The following is a 25,750-nucleotide window of genomic DNA, read 5'->3' as shown; positions in this document are numbered from 1 at the left end:
CACCCACACACTGCTCACCCTGCTCACCCACACTCTGCTCACCCTGCACACCCACAGACTGCTCACCCTGCACACCCACTCATTGCTCAAACTGCATACTCACACACTGCTCACCCTGTTCTCTCACACTGCTGGTCCTGGACACCCACGCACTGCTCACCCTGCATACTCACACACTGCTCACCCTGCACACTCACACTGCTGGCCACAGGCTCCACACACAGCTCACCCTGCATACTCACACAGTATTCACCCTGCACACCCACACACTGGTCATCCTGCATACTCACACACTGCTCACCCTGCATGCTCACACACTGCTCACCCTGCACACTCACCCACTTCTCATGCTCACACAGTGCTCACCCTGCACACCCGCACACTGTTCACCCTGCATACTCACACACTGCTCACCCTGCACACTCACACCCTGCTCACCCTGCTCACTCACACACTGCTCACACTGTACACTCACACACTGCTCACATAGCATACCCTCACTGTTGGACCCGGCCTCGTAGAATGGCCCTCCGTGCCCCCGCACCACCGAAACCTGGTACATACAGCCCAAGCCCCCGGCCCCGCCGAACCTCCCCACCAGGACACACGCACCGACCCGGACATCCCCGTCCCTGGCCTCTTCCCTTTCGGCCACCCCGGGCCCGTGTGCCCACTTCATGCACCAAGATGGCCACCCGGCCCCAGCGCGACCCGGGCATAGAGGCGCCACTCCGGCTGGAGGACATCCCGCTTCCAGGGGATGAGAGAGGGAGGAGCAGTTTCTATCGCACCTCTGAACTCCCCCGGGACGATGGGTTTCGATCGGCCCTCCGGCCTCCCTGAGGGCTGGCTCCACGCCTGCTGGGTGTCTGGGACTCCTCCCGACCCGGCCCTGAAAGAATCAAAAGACTATAGCAGGAAATCCCGACAAGCGACCCCCAGGTGACAAGACCCCTGCCTGCACAGACTCCGGACATCAAAGAGGGGTCGAACTATAACAAGGGGTGCTCTGGGGCTGTCCGGCAGATTCGACGCTGGAACAACGAGAGCCTGCTGACGTGGTCGCGGCTCCTGGAACTGGAACTTGTACCTGAGCCCTGCTGAGTGACTCGCGGCTCCCTGAAGATCGTAAGACCTCCGAACTTGTACCTGAGCCCTGCTGAGTGACTCGCGGCTCCCTGAAGATCGTAAGACCTCCGAACTTGTACCTGAGCCCTGCTGAGTGACTCGCGGCTCCCTGAAGATCGTAAGACCTCCGAACTTGTACCTGAGCCCGCTGAGTGACTCGCGGCTTCCACAGACTCCACCGGTCCCGCCGGACCCCACGACAACCAGCCTACCCCCCAGCTCGAGGATTGTGAGCTGTGCGCCGGGTACGTCCCTCCTTTGAACCGTTACCAGAGACAGTCCCGCTACCCCCTACCTTTCCGAGACTCTTGAGCCCGTGCTCACCTTGTACATATTTGCAGTGATACCTGTTTGATAAAACTTGTTCTGAGAATACCCAGTGTGGTCCCTCTGTGTCGTGTGGTGCCAGAAGTACGATCCTAGTTGCGAGAGTCCTCCTCCTGGGGAATCTCCCGCCAGTGCCCGGCTACGATACTTTGAGGGTGGGTCTCAGGGTAGTCAGGACCCCTTTCCGGGCTCCTCTGAGGTCGCCGTCTAACATTGGTGGCAAGCGACGGGATTCGGGCCCATCACCTAGAGATCGTACAGTAAACGACGGACGCACGACCAACAAAGATGGCAGAAGGAAGCGCCATGAGCTCCGCAGAAACCAACGCCAACAGAGTGTTCCAGGTGGAGCATCTGGAAGAATACACACACAAAGAGCTAAAACAATTTTGCAAAGAACTTAAAATCGCTACCACTGGCCTCAACACTAAGGAAGACTTGCAGAAAGCACTGAAAACTTGGGTGGAGACCGGGGCCTCCCGCCCGGAAGGCACGGGGGAGCGCCCCGACGAAGCCGAACCCCCCCAAAGTGAAAGCAGTAGCAATCAGGTGCGAGGCATCGTACCAGACGGGGGCCTATCCCCGGAAGAGCTCGCGGACAGAGAGAGAAGCCGCAGTCATGAACTCGAGTTAGCCAAACTCAAAATCGAGGGCGAATTGAAGTTAGCGGAGAAGAAGCTAGCAGTAGAGCAAATGCGTGTACAAGGCGAACTGGAAGAAAAGAAGCTCCAACGGGAGCACGAAGGAAGAAAGCTCCAACTGGAGCACGAACGGAGCTTAAAGGAACTCGAGCTCAAGGCCCGAAATGAGGACGGGAGGCCCTCGGGGAACCGAGAGACGGCCCCCCCAGCGGAACAGAAGGTCCACATCCCCAAGGATGTGGTCAAAGAATATTATAAAAACGATGACATTCAGCAATGGTTTCGGGCCTACGAGGTCGCCATGACCTCCCATCAGATTCCACAGAAGGACTGGGGGGCGGGGTTGTGGGGACGGTTTCTGAGCGAAGGAAGGGACACCCTGCTCGACCTACCCCTCTCCCTCCAGACCTCCTACAGCCACATGAAAGAGGCTCTCCTCACAAGATACGGCCTCACCCCAGAAATGTACCGCCAACGGTTCCGGGACTGCAGGAAGATCCCGGGCACCACCTGGGTGGAGTATGTAAACTTTTTTAGTCGGGCCTTCGATGGGTGGGTCAAGGGCAGCAAAGTCACCACCCTTGCCGAACTCACTGACCTCATGTTATGGGAACATCTGGCTGCGAACTGCTTCGTAGAGCTACGTCAACATCTGCTGGATAGCAAGCTCACAGATCCCCGGAAGCTGGCCGTGGAGGCCGACCGCTGGACCAACACCCGGGTCTCCCGGGGCATGGTAGGAGAGTACCCCCGAACCAGTCAGGGACCACCCCGCCAGAGAGGGGGAGGGAACCCGGGAGGGCCGAGGGAGTCCCAGCCTAGCACCCCGAAGACACCACCTCCACCTTTCCCGGCGCCCCCCCCACCAGTAACAGGGCCCCCTGGGAGACGGGGACACCGGGTGACCGTCACATGTTTCCGCTGCCAGAAACCCGGGCACTACGCCAATGACCCAGAGTGCCCCATGGCCACCCAAGTCACCCCTGCGAGACAGATAGCCAACGTGGCCCTAGGGGAGGAGGTTGAGGAAGCCGAGGAGTGGGAACCAGCCGCGATGGCCCTAGTATCCCTGGGAGATAGGGAAATGATCCCTGGTAGCCTCCTACCGTCCAACACACAGAAATATGGGCAGCTCGTCAAGATCAATGGCCACCAGGTAGAGGCCCTGCGGGACACCGGGGCCAGTATCACCGGTGTCCTCAGGCACCTAGTTCCCGAGGAGCAGATCCTCCCCAATGTCTTTTGCCCCGTGATATCTGCAGACAATAGGGAAAGTATGTGTCAGGTGGCCCTGGTACCATTTGAGTGGGGAGGGGTGATAGGTAAACTCAAGGTGGCCGTAAGAACCTCCCAGCCGGTCGACTGCCTCTTAGGGAACGACCTGGAGAGTTCTCCCTGGAAGCACGTAGAGCGCAAGGCCCACCTAGGAATGATGGGACTCCCCGAGTGGGTGTGTGCCACCACCCGATCTATGACAGCCCGACTCACTCCCCGGAGAGAAATCGAGAGCACCCCGGTCGAAGTAGCCAGCACCGTCCCCGCCGAGGGTCCTCCCGTTCCCCCATCGGAAGGGTCCGTCGCCAGCGACGGACCCGCACCATCCAACCCCGCCCCGGTCCCCGAGTTGGGGGATCTACCCGAGTTGGCCCATTGGCGCCACGAGGGCGGGCCCACCCGAGAAGAATTTTGCCAGGAACAAGCCACCTGTCCTTCCCTGGTCGGGCTGCGGCGCCAGGCCGAGGGCCAAGCCGCAGGTGACCAGACCGGAACGCACCGAATCTATTGGGAGAATAACGTCCTGTATAGTGAGCAGAAATCAGTGGAGCTGGGATCCGGACGGGTACTGGTGGTACCTCTCCGCTTCCGGGATTTCCTCCTGGGCTTAGCCCACGATGTCCCCCTCGCCGGTCACCTGGGTCAGGACAAGACCTACAGCCGTCTCGTGACCCATTTTTATTGGCCTAAGATGAAAGCAGCGGTAGAGGCCCACTGCAAGTCCTGCCCCACGTGCCAAGCCAGTGGGAAGAGTGGGGGGAAGCGCAAGGCTCCCCTCCAACCCTTCCCGGTCGTCAGTACCCCCTTCGAACGAGTCGGGATCGACATCGTGGGGCCACTGGACCCCCCCACCTCCCAAGGTCACCGGTTCATCTTGGTCCTAGTGGACCACGCCACCCGCTACCCAGAGGCTATTCCCCTGCGCACCATTACGGCCCCCGTGGTGGGCCGGGCCCTGATGGGGATCTTCTCCAGGGTGGGTTTCCCTCGCGAGGTCGTGAGCGATCGCGGCACTAATTTTATATCCAGGTATATGACGTCCCTATGGCAACAATGTGGGGTGTCCTATAAGTTCACCACCCCGTACCATCCCCAAGGGAACGGCCTAGTAGAGAGGTTTAATAGGACTTTGAAAGGGATGATCGCTGGCCTAGAAGAGCCCCTCCGGCGTAAGTGGGACGTCCTGCTCCCCTGCCTCTTGTTCGCTTACCGGGAGGTCCCCCAGAAGTCCTTAGGGTTCAGCCCGTTTGAATTACTCTATGGGCACCCCGTCCGAGGTCCCCTCAGTTTAGTTAAGGAAGGGTGGGAGGCAGCACCCCAGACCACCCCCCGAGAGGTGTTCCAATATGTCCTGGCCCTCCGGAACCAGACCAGGAGGTTCCGAGAACTGGCCGAGGCCAACCTGGAGGCGAGTCAAGAAGAAATGAAGCGCTGGTACGACCAGAATGCTACTCTGGTCGAGTTCCAGCCGGGCCAGCAGGTGTGGGTCATGGCCCCCGTGAAGCCTGGCGCTCTCCAGGACCGATGGACTGGGCCCTACAAAGTGGTCGAGAAGAAGAGCCAAGTCACCTACTTGGTGGACGTCCAGTCGCCTCGGGATCCCCTCCGGGTCCTGCACGTGAACCGCCTCAAGCCTCACTTCCAGCGGACAGAACTGAGCCTCCTGCTGGCCACCGATGACGGGGCCGAAGATGAGTCGGATCCCCTCCCGGACCTCCTGTGTATCAAGGAGCAGGATGGCTCCGTGGAAGGAGTGAACCTCTCCCCAGCCCTCACTGCCCAGCAACAAGCGGACTGCCGCCAGCTCCTAAGACAATTTTCTGACCTCTTCTCCCTGACCCCCCGGGTCACCAACTGGTGTGTTCATGATGTGGACACCGGGGACAGCCCGCCGGTGAGACACCGAGCCTACCGGGTTCCTGACCGGGTCCGGTCCTGCATTCAAGCGGAAGTCTCGAAGATGTTGACCCTGGGGGTGATCGAGCCCTCTGACAGTCCCTGGGCCAGCCCCGTGGTCCTGGTCCCGAAGGCAGCGGCCCCCGGTGTCGCCCCCGAGCTCCGATTCTGCGTGGACTACCGGGGGCTCAATGACGTTACCCGAGCCGATGCCCACCCCATTCCACGAGCCGACGAACTCATTGACCGACTAGGGGCAGCCCGGTTCCTCAGCACATTCGACCTCACCTGCGGATACTGGCAGATTGCGCTCACCGAAGGGGCCAAAGAGCGGTCCGCTTTCTCCACCCCCGATGGGCACTACCGCTTCCGTGTAATGCCCTTCGGGATGAAAAATGCCCCGGCCACTTTCCAGCGACTGGTGAATAGAGTCCTGGCCGGGCTAGAACAGTTCAGCGCGGCATACCTGGACGACATCGCTGTCTTCAGTTCAGAGTGGAGTGAGCACCTCCAGCACCTCCGAAGGGTGCTAATCGCCCTGCGCCAGGCAGGCCTCACAGTAAAAGCCAGCAAGTGCCAGATCGGGCAAGGATCCGTGGTCTACTTGGGGCACCAGGTCGGGAGTGGCCAGGTCGCCCCGCTACAGCCAAAGATCGACGCCATCCTGGCCTGGGAACCACCCATCACCCAGACGGAGGTCCGAGCCTTTCTGGGACTCACGGGCTACTACCGAAGATTCATTCGGGGGTATGGCAGCCTTGTCGGCCCTCTCACAGAACTCACGTCTAAAAAACAGCCAAAGAAAGTGCAGTGGACGGCTGCCTGCCAGGAAGCTTTCGATGCCCTAAAAAGGGCCATGTGTACTGCCCCCGTCCTCCAGGCTCCCGACTACGCCAAGGAGTTCATAGTCCAAACCGATGCCTCCGAGCATGGCATTGGGGCCGTCCTGTCCCAAGTAAATGACCAAGGCCTAGACCAGCCCGTCGCCTTCCTCAGTCGGCGGCTGTTGCCCCGAGAACAAAGATGGAGCACCATAGAGCGCGAAGCCTTTGCCGTGGTCTGGGCACTCAAAAAGCTACGACCCTACCTGTTTGGCACCCATTTCAGAGTCCAAACTGACCATCGGCCCTTACGTTGGCTCATGCAGATGCGAGGAGAAAACCCCAAGCTACTGCGGTGGTCAATCTCCCTCCAGGGGATGGATTTCACCGTGGAACACCGCCCTGGTACGGACCACGCCAATGCTGACGGCCTCTCCCGGTTCTTCCGCCTCAGCGAAGAGAACCCCCCAAGCTGATGGGCAGTTCTCTCCGGCTTTCAGCTGGGGGGGACGCGTGTTGGACCCGGCCTCGTAGAATGGCCCTCCATGCCCCCGCACCACCGAAACCTGGTACATACAGCCCAAGCCCCCGGCCCCGCCGAACCTCCCCACCAGGACACACGCACCGACCCGGACATCCCCGTCCCTGGCCTCTCCCCTTTCGGCCACCCCGGGCCCGCGTGCCCACTTCATGCACCAAGATGGCCACCCGGCCCCAGCGCGACCCGGGCATAGAGGCGCCACTCCGGCTGGAGGACATCCCGCTTCCAGGGGATGAGAGAGGGAGGAGCAGTTTCTATCGCACCTCTGAACTCCCCCGGGACGATGGGTTTCGATCGGCCCTCCGGCCTCCCTGAGGGCTGGCTCCACGCCTGCTGGGTGTCTGGGACTCCTCCCGACCCGGCCCTGAAAGAATCAAAAGACTATAGCAGGAAATCCCGACAAGCGACCCCCAGGTGACAAGACCCCTGCCTGCACAGACTCCGGACATCAAAGAGGGGTCGAACTATAACAAGGGGTGCTCTGGGGCTGTCCGGCAGATTCGACGCTGGAACAACGAGAGCCTGCTGACGTGGTCGCGGCTCCTGGAACTGGAACTTGTACCTGAGCCCTGCTGAGTGACTCGCGGCTCCCTGAAGATCGTAAGACCTCCGAACTTGTACCTGAGCCCTGCTGAGTGACTCGCGGCTCCCTGAAGATCGTAAGACCTCCGAACTTGTACCTGAGCCCTGCTGAGTGACTCGCGGCTCCCTGAAAATCGTAAGACCTCCGAACTTGTACCTGAGCCCTGCTGAGTGACTCGCGGCTCCCTGAAGATCGTAAGACCTCCGAACTTGTACCTGAGCCCGCTGAGTGACTCGCGGCTTCCACAGACTCCACCGGTCCCGCCGGACCCCACGACAACCAGCCTACCCCCCAGCTCGAGGATTGTGAGCTGTGCGCCGGGTACGTCCCTCCTTTGAACCGTTACCAGAGACAGTCCCGCTACCCCCTACCTTTCCGAGACTCTTGAGCCCGTGCTCACCTTGTCCATATTTGCAGTGATACCTGTTTGATAAAACTTGTTCTGAGAATACCCAGTGTGGTCCCTCTGTGTCGTGTGGTGCCAGAAGTACGATCCTAGTTGCGAGAGTCCTCCTCCTGGGGAATCTCCCGCCAGTGCCCGGCTACGATACTTTGAGGGTGGGTCTCAGGGTAGTCAGGACCCCTTTCCGGGCTCCTCTGAGGTCGCCGTCTAACACTCACACTGCTCACCCTGCACACCCACACACTGCTCACACTCATACACTGCTCACCCTACACACTCACACACTGCTCACCCTGCATATCAACACACTGCTCACCCTGTACACTCACACACTGCTGGCCCTGGACACACACACACTGCTCAGCCTGCGCACCCACACACTGGTCACCCTGCACTCTCAAGCACTGCTCACTCTTTAACACACTGCCGGCCCGGACACTCACACACTGCTCACCCTGCACACTCACACACTGCTCACCCTGCACACCCACACACTGCTCACCCTGCTCACCCACACTCTACTCACACTGCACACCCATAGACTACTCACCCTGCACACCCACACACTGCTCACCCTGCACATGCACACTGCTGGCCCTGGACACCCACATACTGCTCACCCTGCATACTCACACTGCTCACCCTGCATACCCACACATTGCTCAACCTGTACACTCACACACTGCTCACCCTGCATACTCACACACTACTCACCCTGTACACCCACAATCTGCTCACCCTGCATACTCACACACTGCTCACCCTGCATGCTCACACACTGCTGGCCCTCTACACCCACACACAGCTCACCTTGCACAACCACACACTGCTCACCCTGCACACCCACACACATGGCTGGCCTTGGACACCCACACACTGCTCATCCTGCACACCCACACACTGCTCACCCTGCACTCTCAAGCACTGCTCACTCTTTAACACACTGCTGGCCTTGGACACTCACACACTGCTCACCCTGCATACTCACACACTGCTCACCCTGCACACTCACACATTGCTCACCCTGCACACCCACAGACTGCTCACCCTGCATACCCACACATTGCTCACCCTGCACACTCACACACTGCTCACCCTGCATACTCACACACTACTCACTCTGTACACCCACAATCTGCTCACCCTGCATACTCACACACTGCTCACCCTGCATGCTCACACACTGCTGGCCCTGTACACCCACACACAGCTCACCTAGCACAACCACACACTGCTCACCCTGCACACCCACACACTGCTGGTCCTGGACACCCACACACTGCTCACCCTGCTCACCCACACTCTGCTCACCCTGCACACCCACAGACTGCTCACCCTGCACACCCACACATTGCTCAAACTGCATACTCACACACTGCTCACCCTGTTCTCTCACACTGCTGGTCCTGGACACCCACACACTGCTCACACTGCACACCCACGCACTTCTCACCCTGCTTACTCACACACTGCTCACCCTGCACACTGTTTACCCTGCATACTCACACACTACTGGCCCTGGACACCCACACATTGTTTACCCTACACCCCCACACACTGCTCATCCTGCACACTCACACATTGCTCACCCTGCACACCCACACACTGCTCACCCTGCACACCAACACCCTGCTCGCCCTGCACACCCACACACTGATCATCCTGCACACCCACACACTGGTCACGAGGCACACTCACTCACTGCTCACCCTGCAGACTTACGCCCTGCACACCCACACTCTGTTCACGCAGCACACCCATACAATGCTCACCCTGCACACCCAAACACTGTGGGTATGCAGTGTGAGCAGTGTGTGGGTGTCCAGGGCAGGACTGCTCACACTCAAATACTGCTTACCCTGCACACCCACACACTGCTCACCCTGCATATTCACACACTGCTCAACCTGCACACTCACACACTGCTCACCCTGCACACTCACACACTGCTCACCATGCACACTCACAGATTGCTCATCCTCCACACTCACACACTGCTTACCCTGCACACTCACACACTGCTCTCCCTGCATACTCACAAACTGCTCACCCTGCACACTTACACCCTACTCACCCTGCACACTCACACACTGCTCACCTTGCACACCCACACACTGCTCACCCTGCACACCCACACACTGCTCACACTCACACACTGCTCACCCTGCACACCCACACACTGCTCACCCTACATATCAACACAGTGCTCACCCTGTACACTCACACACTGCTGGCCCTGGACACACGCACAGTGCTCACCCTGCACACCCACACACTGCTCACTCTGCACTCTCAACCACTGCTCACTCTTTAACACACTGCTGGCCCTGGACACACGCACAGTGCTCACCCTGCACACCCACACACTGCTCACTCTGCACTCTCAACCACTGCTCACTCTTTAACACACTGCTGGCCCTGGACACCCACACACTGCTCAACCTGCACACTCACAAACTGCTCACCCTGCACACCCACAATCTGCTCACCCTGAATACTCACTCAGTGCTCACCCTGTATACTCACACACTGCTCACCCTGTATGCTCACACACTGCTGGCCCTGGACACCTACACACTGCTCACCCTGCACACTCACACACTGCTCGCCCTGCACACTCACACACTGCTCGCCCTGCACACTCACACACTGCTCAACCTGCACACTCACACATGGCTGGCCCTGGACACCCACACACTGCTCACCCTGCACAGCCACACACTGCTCACCCTGCACTCTCAAGCACTGCTCACTCTATAATGCACTGCTGTCTCTGGACACCCATGCACTGCTCACCCTGCTCACTCACACACTGCTCACCCTGCACACTCACACACTGCTGGCCCTGGACACCCACACAATGCTCACCCTGCACACTCACACACAGCTCACCCTGCACAACCACACACTGCTCACCCTGCACATCCACACTCTGCTCACCCTGCACACACACACACTGCACACCCTGTACATCCACACACTGTTCACACTGCACACCCACACACTGTTCACCCTTCATACTCACACACTGCTCACCCTGCATACTCACACACTACTGGCCCTGGACACCCACACAATGCTCACCCTACACCCCCACACACTGCTCACCCTGCACACTCACACATTGCTCACCCTGCACAGCCACACGCTGCACACCCTGCACACCAACACTCTGCTCACCCTGCACACCCACACAGTGCTCATCCTGCACACCCACATACTGGTCACGAGGCACAATCACTCACTGCTCACCCTGCAGACTCACACATTGCTCACCCTGCACACTCACACACTGTACACCCACACTCTGCTCAAGCAGCACTCCCACACAATGCTCACCCTACACACTCACTGACTGCTCAGCCTGCACAACCAAACATTGCTCACCCTGCACACCGACACACTGCTCACCCGGTACACCCACATACTGCTCAACCTGCACACTCACAAACTGCTCACCCTGCACACTCACACACTGCTCACCCTGCACACTCACACTGCTTGCCCTGGACACCCACACACTGCTCACCCTGAGTACTCACACACTACTCACCCTGCACACCAACACACTGCCCACCCTGCATACTCACACACTGCTCACCCTGTATGCTCAAACACTGCTCACCCTGCATACTCACACACTGCTGGCCCTGGACACCCACAAACTGCTCGCCCTGCACACTCACACACTTCTCACACTCACATACTGCATACCCTGCACACCCATACACTGCTCACCCTGCATACTCACACACTGCTCACCCTGCATACTCACACACTGCTCACCCTGCACTCTCACATACTGCTCACCCTGCACACCCACACTCTGCTCCCCTGCTCACCCACAGACTGCTCACCCTGCACACCCATACATTGCTCACCCTGCACACACACACTGCTCACCCTGCACAACCACACACTGCTCACCCTGCACACCCACACACATGGCTGGCCTTGGACACCCGCACACTGCTCACCCTGCACACCCACACACTGCTCACCCTGCACTCTCAAGCACTGCTCACTCTTTAACACACTGCTGGCCTTGGACACTCACACACTGCTCACCCTGCATACTCACACACTGCTCACCCTGCATACTCACACACTACTCACCCTGTACACCCACAATCTGCTCAACCTGCATACTCACACACTGCTCACCCTGCATGCTCACACACTGCTGGCCCTGTACACCCACACACAGCTCACCATGCACAACCACACACTGCTCACCCTGCACACCCACACACTGCTGGTCCTGGACACCCACACACTGCTCACCCTGCTCACCCACACTCTGCTCACCCTGCACACCCACAGACTGCTCACCCTGCACACCCACTCATTGCTCAAATTGCATACTCACACACTGCTCACCCTGTTCTCTCACACTGCTGGTCCTGGACACCCACGCACTGCTCACGCTGCATACTCACACACTGCTCACCCTGCACACTCACACTGCTGGCCCCAGGCTCCACACACAGCTCACCCTGCATACTCACACAGTATTCACCCTGCACACCCACACACTGGTCATCCTGCATACTCACACACTGCTCACCCTGCATGCTCACACACTGCTCACCCTGCACACTCACCCACTTCTCATGCTCACACAGTGCTCACCCTGCACACCCACACACTGTTCACCCTGCATACTCACACACTGCTCACCCTGCACACTCACACCCTGCTCACCCTGCTCACTCACACACTGCTCAGACTGTACACTCACACACTGCTCACATAGCATACCCTCACACTGCTCACCCTGCACACCCACACACTGCTCACACTCACACACTGCTCACCCTACACACTCACACACTGCTCACCCTGCATATCAACACACTGCTCACCCTGTGCACTCACACACTGCTGGCCCTGGACACACACACACTGCTCAGCCTGCACACCCACACACTGGTCACCCTGCACTCTCAAGCACTGCTCACTCTTTAACACACTGCCGGCCCGGACACTCACACACTGCTCACCCTGCACACTCACACACTGCTCACCCTGCACACCCACACACTGCTCACCCTGCTCACCCACACTCTACTCACACTGCACACCCATAGACTACTCACCCTGCACACCCACACACTGCTCACCCTGCACATGCACACTGCTGGCCCTGGACACCCACATACTGCTCACCCTGCATACTCACACTGCTCACCCTGCATACCCACACATTGCTCAACCTGTACACTCACACACTGCTCACCCTGCATACTCACACACTACTCACCCTGTACACCCACAATCTGCTCACCCTGCATACTCACACACTGCTCACCCTGCATGCTCACACACTGCTGGCCCTGTACACCCACACACAGCTCACCTTGCACAACCACACACTGCTCACCCTGCACACCCACACACATGGCTGGCCTTGGACACCCACACACTGCTCACCCTGCACACCCACACACTGCTCACCCTGCACTCTCAAGCACTGCTCACTCTTTAACACACTGCTGGCCTTGGACACTCACACACTGCTCACCGTGCATACTCACACACTGCTCACCCTGCACACTCACACATTGCTCACCCTGCACACCCACAGACTGCTCAGCCTGCATACCCACACATTGCTCACCCTGCACACTCACACACTGCTCACCCTGCATACTCACACACTACTCACTCTGTACACCCACAATCTGCTCACCCTGCATACTCACACACTGCTCACCCTGCATGCTCACACACTGCTGGCCCTGTACACCCACACACAGCTCACCTAGCACAACCACACACTGCTCACCCTGCACACCCACACACTGCTGGTCCTGGACACCCACACACTGCTCACCCTGCTCACCCACACTCTGCTCACCCTGCACACCCACAGACTGCTCACCCTGCACACCCACACACTGGTCATCCTGCATACTCACACACTGCTCACCCTGCATGCTCACACACTGCTCACCCTGCACACTCACCCACTTCTCATGCTCACACAGTGCTCACCCTGCACACCCACACACTGTTCACCCTGCATACTCACACACTGCTCACCCTGCACACTCACACCCTGCTCACCCTGCTCACTCACACACTGCTCAGACTGTACACTCACACACTGCTCACATAGCATACCCTCACACTGCTCATCCTGCACACCCACACACTGCTCACACTCACACACTGCTCACCCTACACACTCACACACTGCTCACCCTGCATATCAACACACTGCTCACCCTGTGCACTCACACACTGCTGGCCCTGGACACACACACACTGCTCAGCCTGCACACCCACACACTGGTCACCCTGCACTCTCAAGCACTGCTCACTCTTTAACACACTGCCGGCCCGGACACTCACACACTGCTCACCCTGCACACTCACACACTGCTCACCCTGCACACCCACACACTGCTCACCCTGCTCACCCACACTCTACTCACACTGCACACCCATAGACTACTCACCCTGCACACCCACACACTGCTCACCCTGCACATGCACACTGCTGGCCCTGGACACCCACATACTGCTCACCCTGCATACTCACACTGCTCACCCTGCATACCCACACATTGCTCAACCTGTACACTCACACACTGCTCACCCTGCATACTCACACACTACTCACCCTGTACACCCACAATCTGCTCACCCTGCATACTCACACACTGCTCACCCTGCATGCTCACACACTGCTGGCCCTGTACACCCACACACAGCTCACCTTGCACAACCACACACTGCTCACCCTGCACACCCACACACATGGCTGGCCTTGGACACCCACACACTGCTCACCCTGCACACCCACACACTGCTCACCCTGCACTCTCAAGCACTGCTCACTCTTTAACACACTGCTGGCCTTGGACACTCACACACTGCTCACCGTGCATACTCACACACTGCTCACCCTGCACACTCACACATTGCTCACCCTGCACACCCACAGACTGCTCAGCCTGCATACCCACACATTGCTCACCCTGCACACTCACACACTGCTCACCCTGCATACTCACACACTACTCACTCTGTACACCCACAATCTGCTCACCCTGCATACTCACACACTGCTCACCCTGCATGCTCACACACTGCTGGCCCTGTACACCCACACACAGCTCACCTAGCACAACCACACACTGCTCACCCTGCACACCCACACACTGCTGGTCCTGGACACCCACACACTGCTCACCCTGCTCACCCACACTCTGCTCACCCTGCACACCCACAGACTGCTCACCCTGCACACCCACACATTGCTCAAACTGCATACTCACACACTGCTCACCCTGTTCTCTCACACTGCTGGTCCTGGACACCCACACACTGCTCACACTGCACACCCACGCACTTCTCACCCTGCTTACTCACACACTGCTCACCCTGCACACTGTTTACCCTGCATACTCACACACTACTGGCCCTGGACACCCACACACTGTTTACCCTACACCCCCACACACTGCTCATCCTGCACACTCACACATTGCTCACCCTGCACACCCACACACTGCTCACCCTGCACACCAACACCCTGCTCGCCCTGCACACCCACACACTGATCATCCTGCACACCCACACACTGGTCACGAGGCACACTCACTCACTGCTCACCCTGCAGACTTACGCCCTGCACACCCACACTCTGCTCACGCAGCACACCCATACAATGCTCACCCTGCACACCCAAACACTGTGGGTATGCAGTGTGAGCAGTGTGTGGGTGTCCAGGGCAGGACTGCTCACACTCAAATACTGCTTACCCTGCACACCCACACACTGCTCACCCTGCATATTCACACACTGCTCAACCTGCACACTCACACACTGCTCACCCTGCACACTCACACACTGCTCACCATGCACACTCACAGATTGCTCATCCTCCACACTCACACACTGCTTACCCTGCACACTCACACACTGCTCTCCCTGCATACTCACAAACTGCTCACCCTGCACACTTACACCCTACTCACCCTGCACACTCACACACTGCTCACCTTGCACACCCACACACTGCTCACCCTGCACACCCACACACTGCTCACACTCACACACTGCTCACCCTGCACACCCACACACTGCTCACCCTACATATCAACACAGTGCTCACCCTGTACACTCACACACTGCTGGCCCTGGACACACGCACAGTGCTCACCCTGCACACCCACACACTGCTCACTCTGCACTCTCAACCACTGCTCACTCTTTAACACACTGCTGGCCCTGGACACACGCACAGTGCTCACCCTGCACACCCACACACTGCTCACTCTGCACTCTCAATCACTGCTCACTCTTTAACACACTGCTGGCCCTGGACACCCACACACTGCTCAACCTGCACACTCACAAACTGCTCACCCTGCACACCCACAATCTGCTCACCCTGAATATTCACACAGTGCTCACCCTGTATACTCACACACTGCTCACCCTGTATGCTCACACACTGCTGGCCCTGGACACCTACACACTGCTCACCCTGCACACTCACACACTGCTCGCCCTGCACACTCACACACTGCTCGCCCTGCACACTCACACACTGCTCAACCTGCACACTCACACATGGCTGGCCCTGGACACCCACACACTGCTCACCCTGCACAGCCACACACTGCTCACCCTGCACTCTCAAGCACTGCTCACTCTATAATGCACTGCTGTCTCTGGACACCCATGCACTGCTCACCCTGCTCACTCACACACTGCTCACCCTGCACACTCACACACTGCTGGCCCTGGACACCCACACAATGCTCACCCTGCACACTCACACACAGCTCACCCTGCACAACCACACACTGCTCACCCTGCACATCCACACTCTGCTCACCCTGCACACACACACACTGCACACCCTGTACATCCACACACTGTTCACACTGCACACCCACACACTGTTCACCCTTCATACTCACACACTGCTCACCCTGCATACTCACACACTACTGGCCCTGGACACCCACACAATGCTCACCCTACACCCCCACACACTGCTCACCCTGCACACTCACACATTGCTCACCCTGCACAGCCACACGCTGCACACCCTGCACACCAACACTCTGCTCACCCTGCACACCCACACAGTGCTCATCCTGCACACCCACACACTGGTCATGAGGCACAATCACTCACTGCTCACCCTGCAGACTCACACATTGCTCACCCTGCACACTCACACACTGTACACCCACACTCTGCTCAAGCAGCACTCCCACACAATGCTCACCCTACACACTCACTGACTGCTCAGCCTGCACAACCAAACATTGCTCACCCTGCACACCGACACACTGCTCACCCGGTACACCCACATACTGCTCAACCTGCACACTCACAAACTGCTCACCCTGCACACTCACACACTGCTCACCCTGCACACTCACACTGCTTGCCCTGGACACCCACACACTGCTCACCCTGAGTACTCACACACTACTCACCCTGCACACCAACACACTGCCCACCCTGCATACTCACACACTGCTCACCCTGTATGCTCAAACACTGCTCACCCTGCATACTCACACACTGCTGGCCCTGGACACCCACAAACTGCTCGCCCTGCACACTCACACACTTCTCACACTCACACACTGCATACCCTGCACACCCATACACTGCTCACCCTGCATACTCACACACTGCTCACCCTGCATACTCACACACTGCTCACCCTGCACTCTCACATACTGCTCACCCTGCACACCCACACTCTGCTCCCCTGCTCACCCACAGACTGCTCACCCTGCACACCCATACATTGCTCACCCTGCACACACACACTGCTCACCCTGCACACTCACACACTGCTCTCCCTGCACACACACACACTGTTCACCCTGCATACTCACACACTGCTCACCCTGCATATCAACACACTGCTCACCCTGCACACTCACACACTGCTGGCCCTGGACACACACACACTGCTCAGCCTGCGCACCCACACACTGGTCACCCTGCACTCTCAAGCACTGCTCACTCTTTAACACACTGCCGGCCCGGACACTCACACACTGCTCACCCTGCACACTCACACACTGCTCACCCTGCACACCCACACACTGCTCACCCTGCTCACCCACACTCTACTCACACTGCACACCCATAGACTGCTCACCCTGCACACCCACACACTGCTCACCCAGCACATGCACACTGCTGGCCCTGGACACCCACATACTGCTCACCCTGCATACTCACACTGCTCACCCTGCATACCCACACATTGCTCAACCTGTACACTCACACACTGCTCACCCTGCATACTCACACACTACTCACCCTGTACACCCACAATCTGCTCACCCTGCATACTCACACACTGCTCACCCTGCATGCTCACACACTGCTGGCCCTGTACACCCACACACAGCTCACCCTGCACAACCACACACTGCTCACCCTGCAAACCCACACACATGGCTGGCCTTGGACACCCACACACTGCTCACCCTGCACACCCACACACTGCTCACCCTGCACTCTCAAGCACTGCTCACTCTTTAACACACTGCTGGCCTTGGACACTCACACACTGCTCACCCTGCATACTCACACACTGCTCACCCTGCACACTCACACATTGCTCACCCTGCACACCCACAGACTGCTCACCCTGCATACCCACACATTGCTCACCCTGCACACTCACACACTGCTCACCCTGCATACTCACACACTACTCACTCTGTACACCCACAATCTGCTCACCCTGCATACTCACACACTGCTCACCCTGCATGCTCACACACTGCTGGCCCTGTACACCCACACACAGCTCACCTAGCACAACCACACACTGCTCACCCTGCACACCCACACACTGCTGGTCCTGGACACCCACACACTGCTCACCCTGCTCACCCACACTCTGCTCACCCTGCACACCCACAGACTGCTCACCCTGCACACCCACACATTGCTTAAACTGCATCCTCACACACTGCTCACCCTGTTCTCTCACACTGCTTGTCCTGGACACCCACACACTGCTCACACTGCACACCCACGCACTTCTCACCCTGCTTACTCACACACTGCTCACCCTGCACACTGTTTACCCTGCATACTCACACACTACTGGCCCTGGACACCCACACACTGTTTACCCTACACCGCCACACACTGCTCATCCTGCACACTCACACATTGCTCACCCTGCACACCCACACACTGCTCACCCTGCACACCAACACCCTGCTCGCCCTGCACACCCACACACTGATCATCCTGCACACCCACACACTGGTCACGAGGCACACTCACTCACTGCTCACCCTGCAGACTTACGCCCTGCACACCCACACTCTGCTCACGCAGCACACCCATACAATGCTCACCCTGCACACCCAAACACTGTGGGTATGCAGTGTGAGCAGTGTGTGGGTGTCCAGGGCAGGACTGCTCACACTCTAATACTGCTTACCCTGCACACCCACACACTGCTCACCCTGCATATTCACACACTGCTCAACCTGCACACTCACACACTGCTCACCCTGCACACTCACACACTGCTCACCATGCACACTCACAGATTGCTCATCCTCCACACTCACACACTGCTTACCCTGCACACTCACACACTGCTCTCCCTGCATACTCACAAACTGCTCACCCTGCACACTTACACCCTACTCACCCTGCACACTCACACACTGCTCACCTTGCACACCCACACACTGCTCACCCTGCACACCCACACACTGCTCACACTCACACACTGCTCACCCTGCACACCCACACACTGCTCACCCTACATATCAACACAGTGCTCACCCTGTACACTCACACACTGCTGGCCCTGGACACACGCACAGTGCTCACCCTGCACACCCACACACTGCTCACTCTGCACTCTCAACCACTGCTCACTCTTTAACACACTGCTGGCCCTGGACACACGCACAGTGCTCACCCTGCACACCCACACGCTGCTCACTCTGCACTCTCAACCACTGCTCACTCTTTAACACACTGCTGGCCCTGGACACCCACACACTGCTCAACCTGCACACTCACAAACTGCTCACCCTGCACACCCACAATCTGCTCACCCTGAATACTCACACAGTGCTCACCCTGTATACTCACACACTGCTCACCCTGTATGCTCACACACTGCTGGCCCTGGACACCTACACACTGCTCACCCTGCACACTCACACACTGCTCGCCCTGCACACTCACACACTGCTCGCCCTGCACACTCACACACTGCTCAACCTGCACACTCACACATGGCTGGCCCTGGACACCCACACACTGCTCACCCTGCACAGCCACACACTGCTCACCCTGCACTCTCAAGCACTGCTCACTCTATAATGCACTGCTGTCTCTGGACACCCATGCACTGCTCACCCTGCTCACTCACACACTGCTCACCCTGCACACTCACACACTGCTGGCCCTGGACACCCACACAATGCTCACCCTGCACACTCACACACAGCTCACCCTGCACAACCACACACTGCTCACCCTGCACATCCACACTCTGCTCACCCTGCACACACACACACTGCACACCCTGTACATCCACACACTGTTCACACTGCACACCCACACACTGTTCACCCTTCATACTCACACACTGCTCACCCTGCATACTCACACACTACTGGCCCTGGACACCCACACAATGCTCACCCTACACCCCCACACACTGCTCACCCTGCACACTCACACATTGCTCACCCTGCACAGCCACACGCTGCACACCCTGCACACCAACACTCTGCTCACCCTGCACACCCACACAGTGCTCATCCTGCACACCCACACACTGGTCACGAGGCACAATCACTCACTGCTCACCCTGCAGACTCACACATTGCTCACCCTGCACACTCACACACTGTACACCCACACTCTGCTCAAGCAGCACTCCCACACAATGCTCACCCTACACACTCACTGACTGCTCAGCCTGCACAACCAAACATTGCTCACCCTGCACACCGACACACTGCTCACCCGGTACACCCACATACTGCTCAACCTGCACACTCACAAACTGCTCACCCTGCACACTCACACACTGCTCACCCTGCACACTCACACTGCTTGCCCTGGACACCCACACACTGCTCACCCTGAGTACTCACACACTACTCACCCTGCACACCAACACACTGCCCACCCTGCATACTCACACACTGCTCACCCTGTATGCTCAAACACTGCTCACCCTGCATACTCACACACTGCTGGCCCTGGCCACCCACAAACTGCTCGCCCTGCACACTCACACACTTCTCACACTCACACACTGCATACCCTGCACACCCATACACTGCTCACCCTGCATACTCACACACTGCTCACCCTGCATACTCACACACTGCTCACCCTGCACTCTCACATACTGCTCACCCTGCACACCCACACTCTGCTCCCCTGCTCACCCACAGACTGCTCACCCTGCACACCCATACATTGCTCACCCTGCACACACACACTGCTCACCCTGCACACTCACACACTGCTCTCCCTGCACACTCACACACTGTTCACCCTGCATACTCACACACTGCTCACCCTGCACACTCACACATTGCTCACCCTGCACTCTCAAGCACTGCTCACTCTTTAACATACTGAATGCCCTGGACACCCAAACACTACTCACCCTGCACACTCACACACTGCTCACCGTCCACAACCACACACTGTTCACCCTGCACACTGCTCACCCTGCACACCTACACATTGCTCACCCTGCACATCTACACATTGCTGTTAGAAGGCGACCTCAGAGGGGCCCGGAAGGGGCCCTGACTGCCCTGAGACCCACCCTCGAGGTATCGTAGCCGGGCACTGGCGGGAGACTCCTCAGGGGAGGAACCTTGTATCTAGGATCGTACACTCGGCACCACACGACAGAGAGACAGTACACGAGAAGTTCTTAAGAGCAAATCTTTATCAGATCGGAGTTGTGGGATCTTTATGATCAGCAAGGCAAAATATATACAAGTAGAGCGCGGGCTCACAAAGTCTTGGAGGGGGGGTTAGGAGGTAGCGGGACAGTCTTCGGGAATAAGAATCAAATGCAGGAGCGTACCCGGCGCACAGCTCACAATCTTTGAGCTGGGGGATACGCTTGTCGTCGTGGGGTCCGGCGGGACCAAGAGAGTCTGTGGGAGCCGCGAGTCACTCGGCAGGCTCGAGTATAAGTTCGGAGGCCTTACGATCTTCAGGGAGCCGCGAGTCACTCAGCAGGGCTCAGGCACAAGGTCGGAGGTCTTACGATCTTCAGGGGAGCCGCGAGTCACTCAGCAGGGCTCAGGTGTTCCAAGGCGAATCTGTCGGACAGTCCCAGAGCACCCATTGTTATAGGGCGACTCCTCTTTGATGTCCGGAGTCTGTGCAGGCAGGGGTCTTGTCACCTGGGGGTCGCTTGTTGAGGGTTTCCTGCCATTGTCCTTTGATCCTTTCAGGGCCGGGTCGGGAGGAGCTCCAGACACCCAGCAGGCGTGGAGCCAGCCCTCGGGGAGGCCGGCGGGTCGATCGAAACCCACCTTCCCAGGGAAGCGCAGAGGTGTGATGGAAACTGCTCCTCCCTTTCTCATCCCAAGGGGAGCGCGATGTCCTCCAGCCGGAGTGGCGCCTCTAGGCCAGGGTCGCGCTGGGGCCGGGCAGCCATCTTGGTGCATGAATTGGGCACGCTGGCCCGGGGTGGCCGAAGGAGGAAGGCCACGGACGGGGGAAGTCCGGGACGGGTGTGTGTGTTCTGGTGGGAAGGATCGGCTAGGCCGTGGGCTCGGGGCTGATGTGAGGTGCAGGGGTCAGGTCTGACTATGTTACGAGGGCCGGGTCTAACACGCGTCCCCCCCAGCTGAAAGCCGGAGAGAACTGCCCATCTTCTTGGGGGTTCTCTTCGCTGAGCGGAAGAATCGGGAGAGGCCATCGGCGTTGGCGTGGTCCGTACCAGGGCGATGTTCCACGGTGAAATCCATCCCCTGGAGGGAGATTGACCACCGCAGAAGCTTGGGGTTTTCTCCTCGCATCTGCATGAGCCATCGCAAGGGGCGATGATCGGTTTGGACCCTGAAATGGGTGCCGAACAGGTAAGGGTGTAGTTTCTTGAGGGCCCAGACTACGGCGAACGCCTCGCGCTCGATGGTACTCCATCTCTGTTCCCGGGGCAACAGCCTTCGGCTGAGGAAGGCCACGGGCTGGTCTAGACCCTGGTCATTTACCTGGGAGAGGACTGCCCCGATGCCATGCTCGGAGGCATCAGTTTGTACCACAAACTCTTTGGAGTAGTCGGGGGCCTGGAGGACGGGGGTCGTACACATGGCCATTTTCAGGGCATTGAACGCCTCTTGGCAGGCAGGGGACCACTGTACCTTCTTGGGCTGTTTCTTGGACGTAAGTCCCGTGAGGGGACCAACCAGGCTGCCGTAATTCCGGATGAATCTCCGGTAGTAGCCCGTGAGGCCCAGAAAGGCTCGGACCTCTGTTTGGGTAGTGGGGGGTTCCCAGGCTAGGATGGCGTCGATTTTGGGCTGTAGAGGAGCGACCTGCCCGCTTCCGACCTGGTGCCCCAGGTAGGTTACCGAACCTTGCCCAATCTGGCATTTGCTGGCTTTCACGGTGAGGCCCGCCTGGCGTAGGGCGGTTAGCACCCTCCGGAGGTGCTGGAGGTGCTCACTCCATTCGGAACTAAAAACGGCAATATCGTCGAGATATGCAGCGCTGAATTTTTCCAGCCCGGCCAGGACTCTATTTACCAGTCGCTGGAAGGTGGCCGGGGCATTTTTCATCCCGAAAGGCATCACGCGAAAGCGATAGTGCCCATCCGGGGTGGAGAAGGCGGACCGCTCCTTGGCTCCCTCTGTGAGCGCAATTTGCCAGTAGCCGCAGATGAGATCGAAGGTGCTGAGGAACCGAGCAGCCCGAGCCGGTCAATGAGCTCGTCGGCTCGGGGAATGGGGTGGGCATCGGCTCGGGTGACTTCATTGAGTCCCCGGTAGTCCACGCAGAAGCGGAGTTCTGGGGCGACCCCGGGGGCAGCTGCTTTTGGGACCAGGACTACGGGGCTGGCCCAGGGGCTGTCTGAGGGTTCGATCACGCCTAGGGTCAACATTTTTGAGACTTCGGCTTGGATACAGGACCGGACCCGATCAGGGACTCAGTAGGCTCGGTGTCTTACTGGCGGGCTGTCCCTGGTATCCACATCATGGACACACCAGTCGGTGACCTTGGGGACCAAGGAGAAAAGGTCCGGAAACTGCCCTAGGAGCTGGCGGCAATCCTCACGTTGCTGGGGAGTGAGAGACGGGGAGAGGTTCACTCCCTCTACGGAGCCGTCCTTCTCCTTGGTGCACAGAAGATCAGGGAGAGGATCTGACTCTTCTTCGGACCCATCGTCAGTGGCCAGTAGGAGGCTCAGCTCCGTCCGCACAAAGTGGGGCTTGAGGCGGTTCATGTGGAGGACCCGGAGGGGGTCCCGGGGTGACTGGACGTCTACCAAGTACGTGACCGGGCTCTTCCGCTCAACTACTTTGAAGGGCCCGGTCCATTTATCCTGGAGAGCGCAGGGTTTCACGGGGGCCATGACCCACACCAGCTGGCCCGGCTGAAACTCGACTAGCGCGGCGTTCTGGTCGTACCAGCGCTTCATCTCCTCCTGACTCGCCTCCAGGTTGGCCTCTGCCATCTCCCGGAACCTCCTAGTCTGATTTTGGAGGGTCAGGACGTAACGGAACACGTCTCGGGGGGGGCCTCGGGGCGCCGCCTCCCACTCTTCCTTGACCAGGCTGAGGGGCCCCCTGACGGGGTGCCCGTAGAGTAACTCAAATGGGCTGAAACCCAAGGATTTCTGGGGAACCTCTCGGTATGCGAATAGGAGGCAGGGGAGCAGGAGGTCCCACTTACGCCGGAGGGGCTCTTCCAGGCCCACGATCATCCCCTTCAGAGTCCGGTTAAACCACTCTACCAGTCCGTTTCCTTGGGGGTGGTACGGGGTGGTGAACTTGTAGGACACCCCGCACTGTTGTCATAAGGACCTCCTGTATCGGGAGATAAAGTTGGTACCGCGATCGCTCACGACCTCGCGGGGAAAACCCATGCGGGAGAAGATTCCCCTCAACACCCGGCCCACCACGGGGGCCGTGACGGTACGCAGGGGGATGGCCTCAGGGTAACGGGTGGCATGGTCCACCAGGACGAGGATGAACCGGTGCCCCTGGGAAGTTGGGGGGTCCAGAGGTCCTACAATGTCGATCCCGACCCGCTCAAAAAGGGTACTGACGACAGGGAAGGGTTGGAAGGGAGCCTTGCGCTTCCCTCCACTCTTCCCACTGGCCTGGCACGTGGGACAGGACTTGCAGTGGGCTCCCACATCCGCTTTCATTCTGGGCCAGTAGAAGTGAGTCACGAGGCGACTGTATGTTTTGTCCTGACCCAAGTGGCCTGCGAGGGGAACGTCGTGGGCCAAGCCCAGGAGGAGGGTTCGGAAGCGTAGGGGTACCACCAGCACCCAGCCGGACCATAGCTCCACCGACTTCTGTTCGCTGTACAAAAGGTCATTCTCCCACTATACCCGGTGCGTCCCCGTCTGGTCGCCTGCGGCCTGGGCCTCTGCCTGCTGCCGGGGCCCGACCAGGGAGGGACAGGTAGCCTGCTCTCGGCAGAACTCCTCTCGGGAGGGGCCCCCCTCATGGCGCCACTGGGCTAATTCGGGCAGATCGCCTAACTCGGTGTCTGGGGTGGAGTCGGAAGGCGGGGGTTCATCACTGGCGATCGACTCTTCTGGTGGGGGGATGTGGGTACCCTCGGCCGGGACCATCCCATCTTCAGGGGCCGGGGCGTCGTCGACGTCCCTCAGGGGGGTCAGTCGAGCCGCCATGGATCGAGTGGTGGCGCACACCCACTCAGGGAGGCCCATCATCCCTAGGTGGATCTTGCACTCAACTTGTCCCCAGGGGGAACTTTCCAGGTCGTTCCCCAGGAGACAGTCGACGGGCTGGGAGGTTCTCACTGCGACCTTCAGTTTGCCGACCACCCCTCCCCACTCAAAGGGCACCAGGGCTACCTTACATAGGCTTTCTGTGTTGTCGGCTGAAATGACAGGGCAAAATACGTTGGGGAGGACCT

Source organism: Triturus cristatus, chromosome 1_1 (genome assembly GCF_964204655.1).
Source record: "Triturus cristatus chromosome 1_1, aTriCri1.1, whole genome shotgun sequence".
Classification (NCBI taxonomy): domain Eukaryota; kingdom Metazoa; phylum Chordata; class Amphibia; order Caudata; family Salamandridae; genus Triturus; species Triturus cristatus.
The sequence above is the reverse complement of the archived record's forward strand: the minus strand, read 5'-3'. Positions refer to the sequence as shown.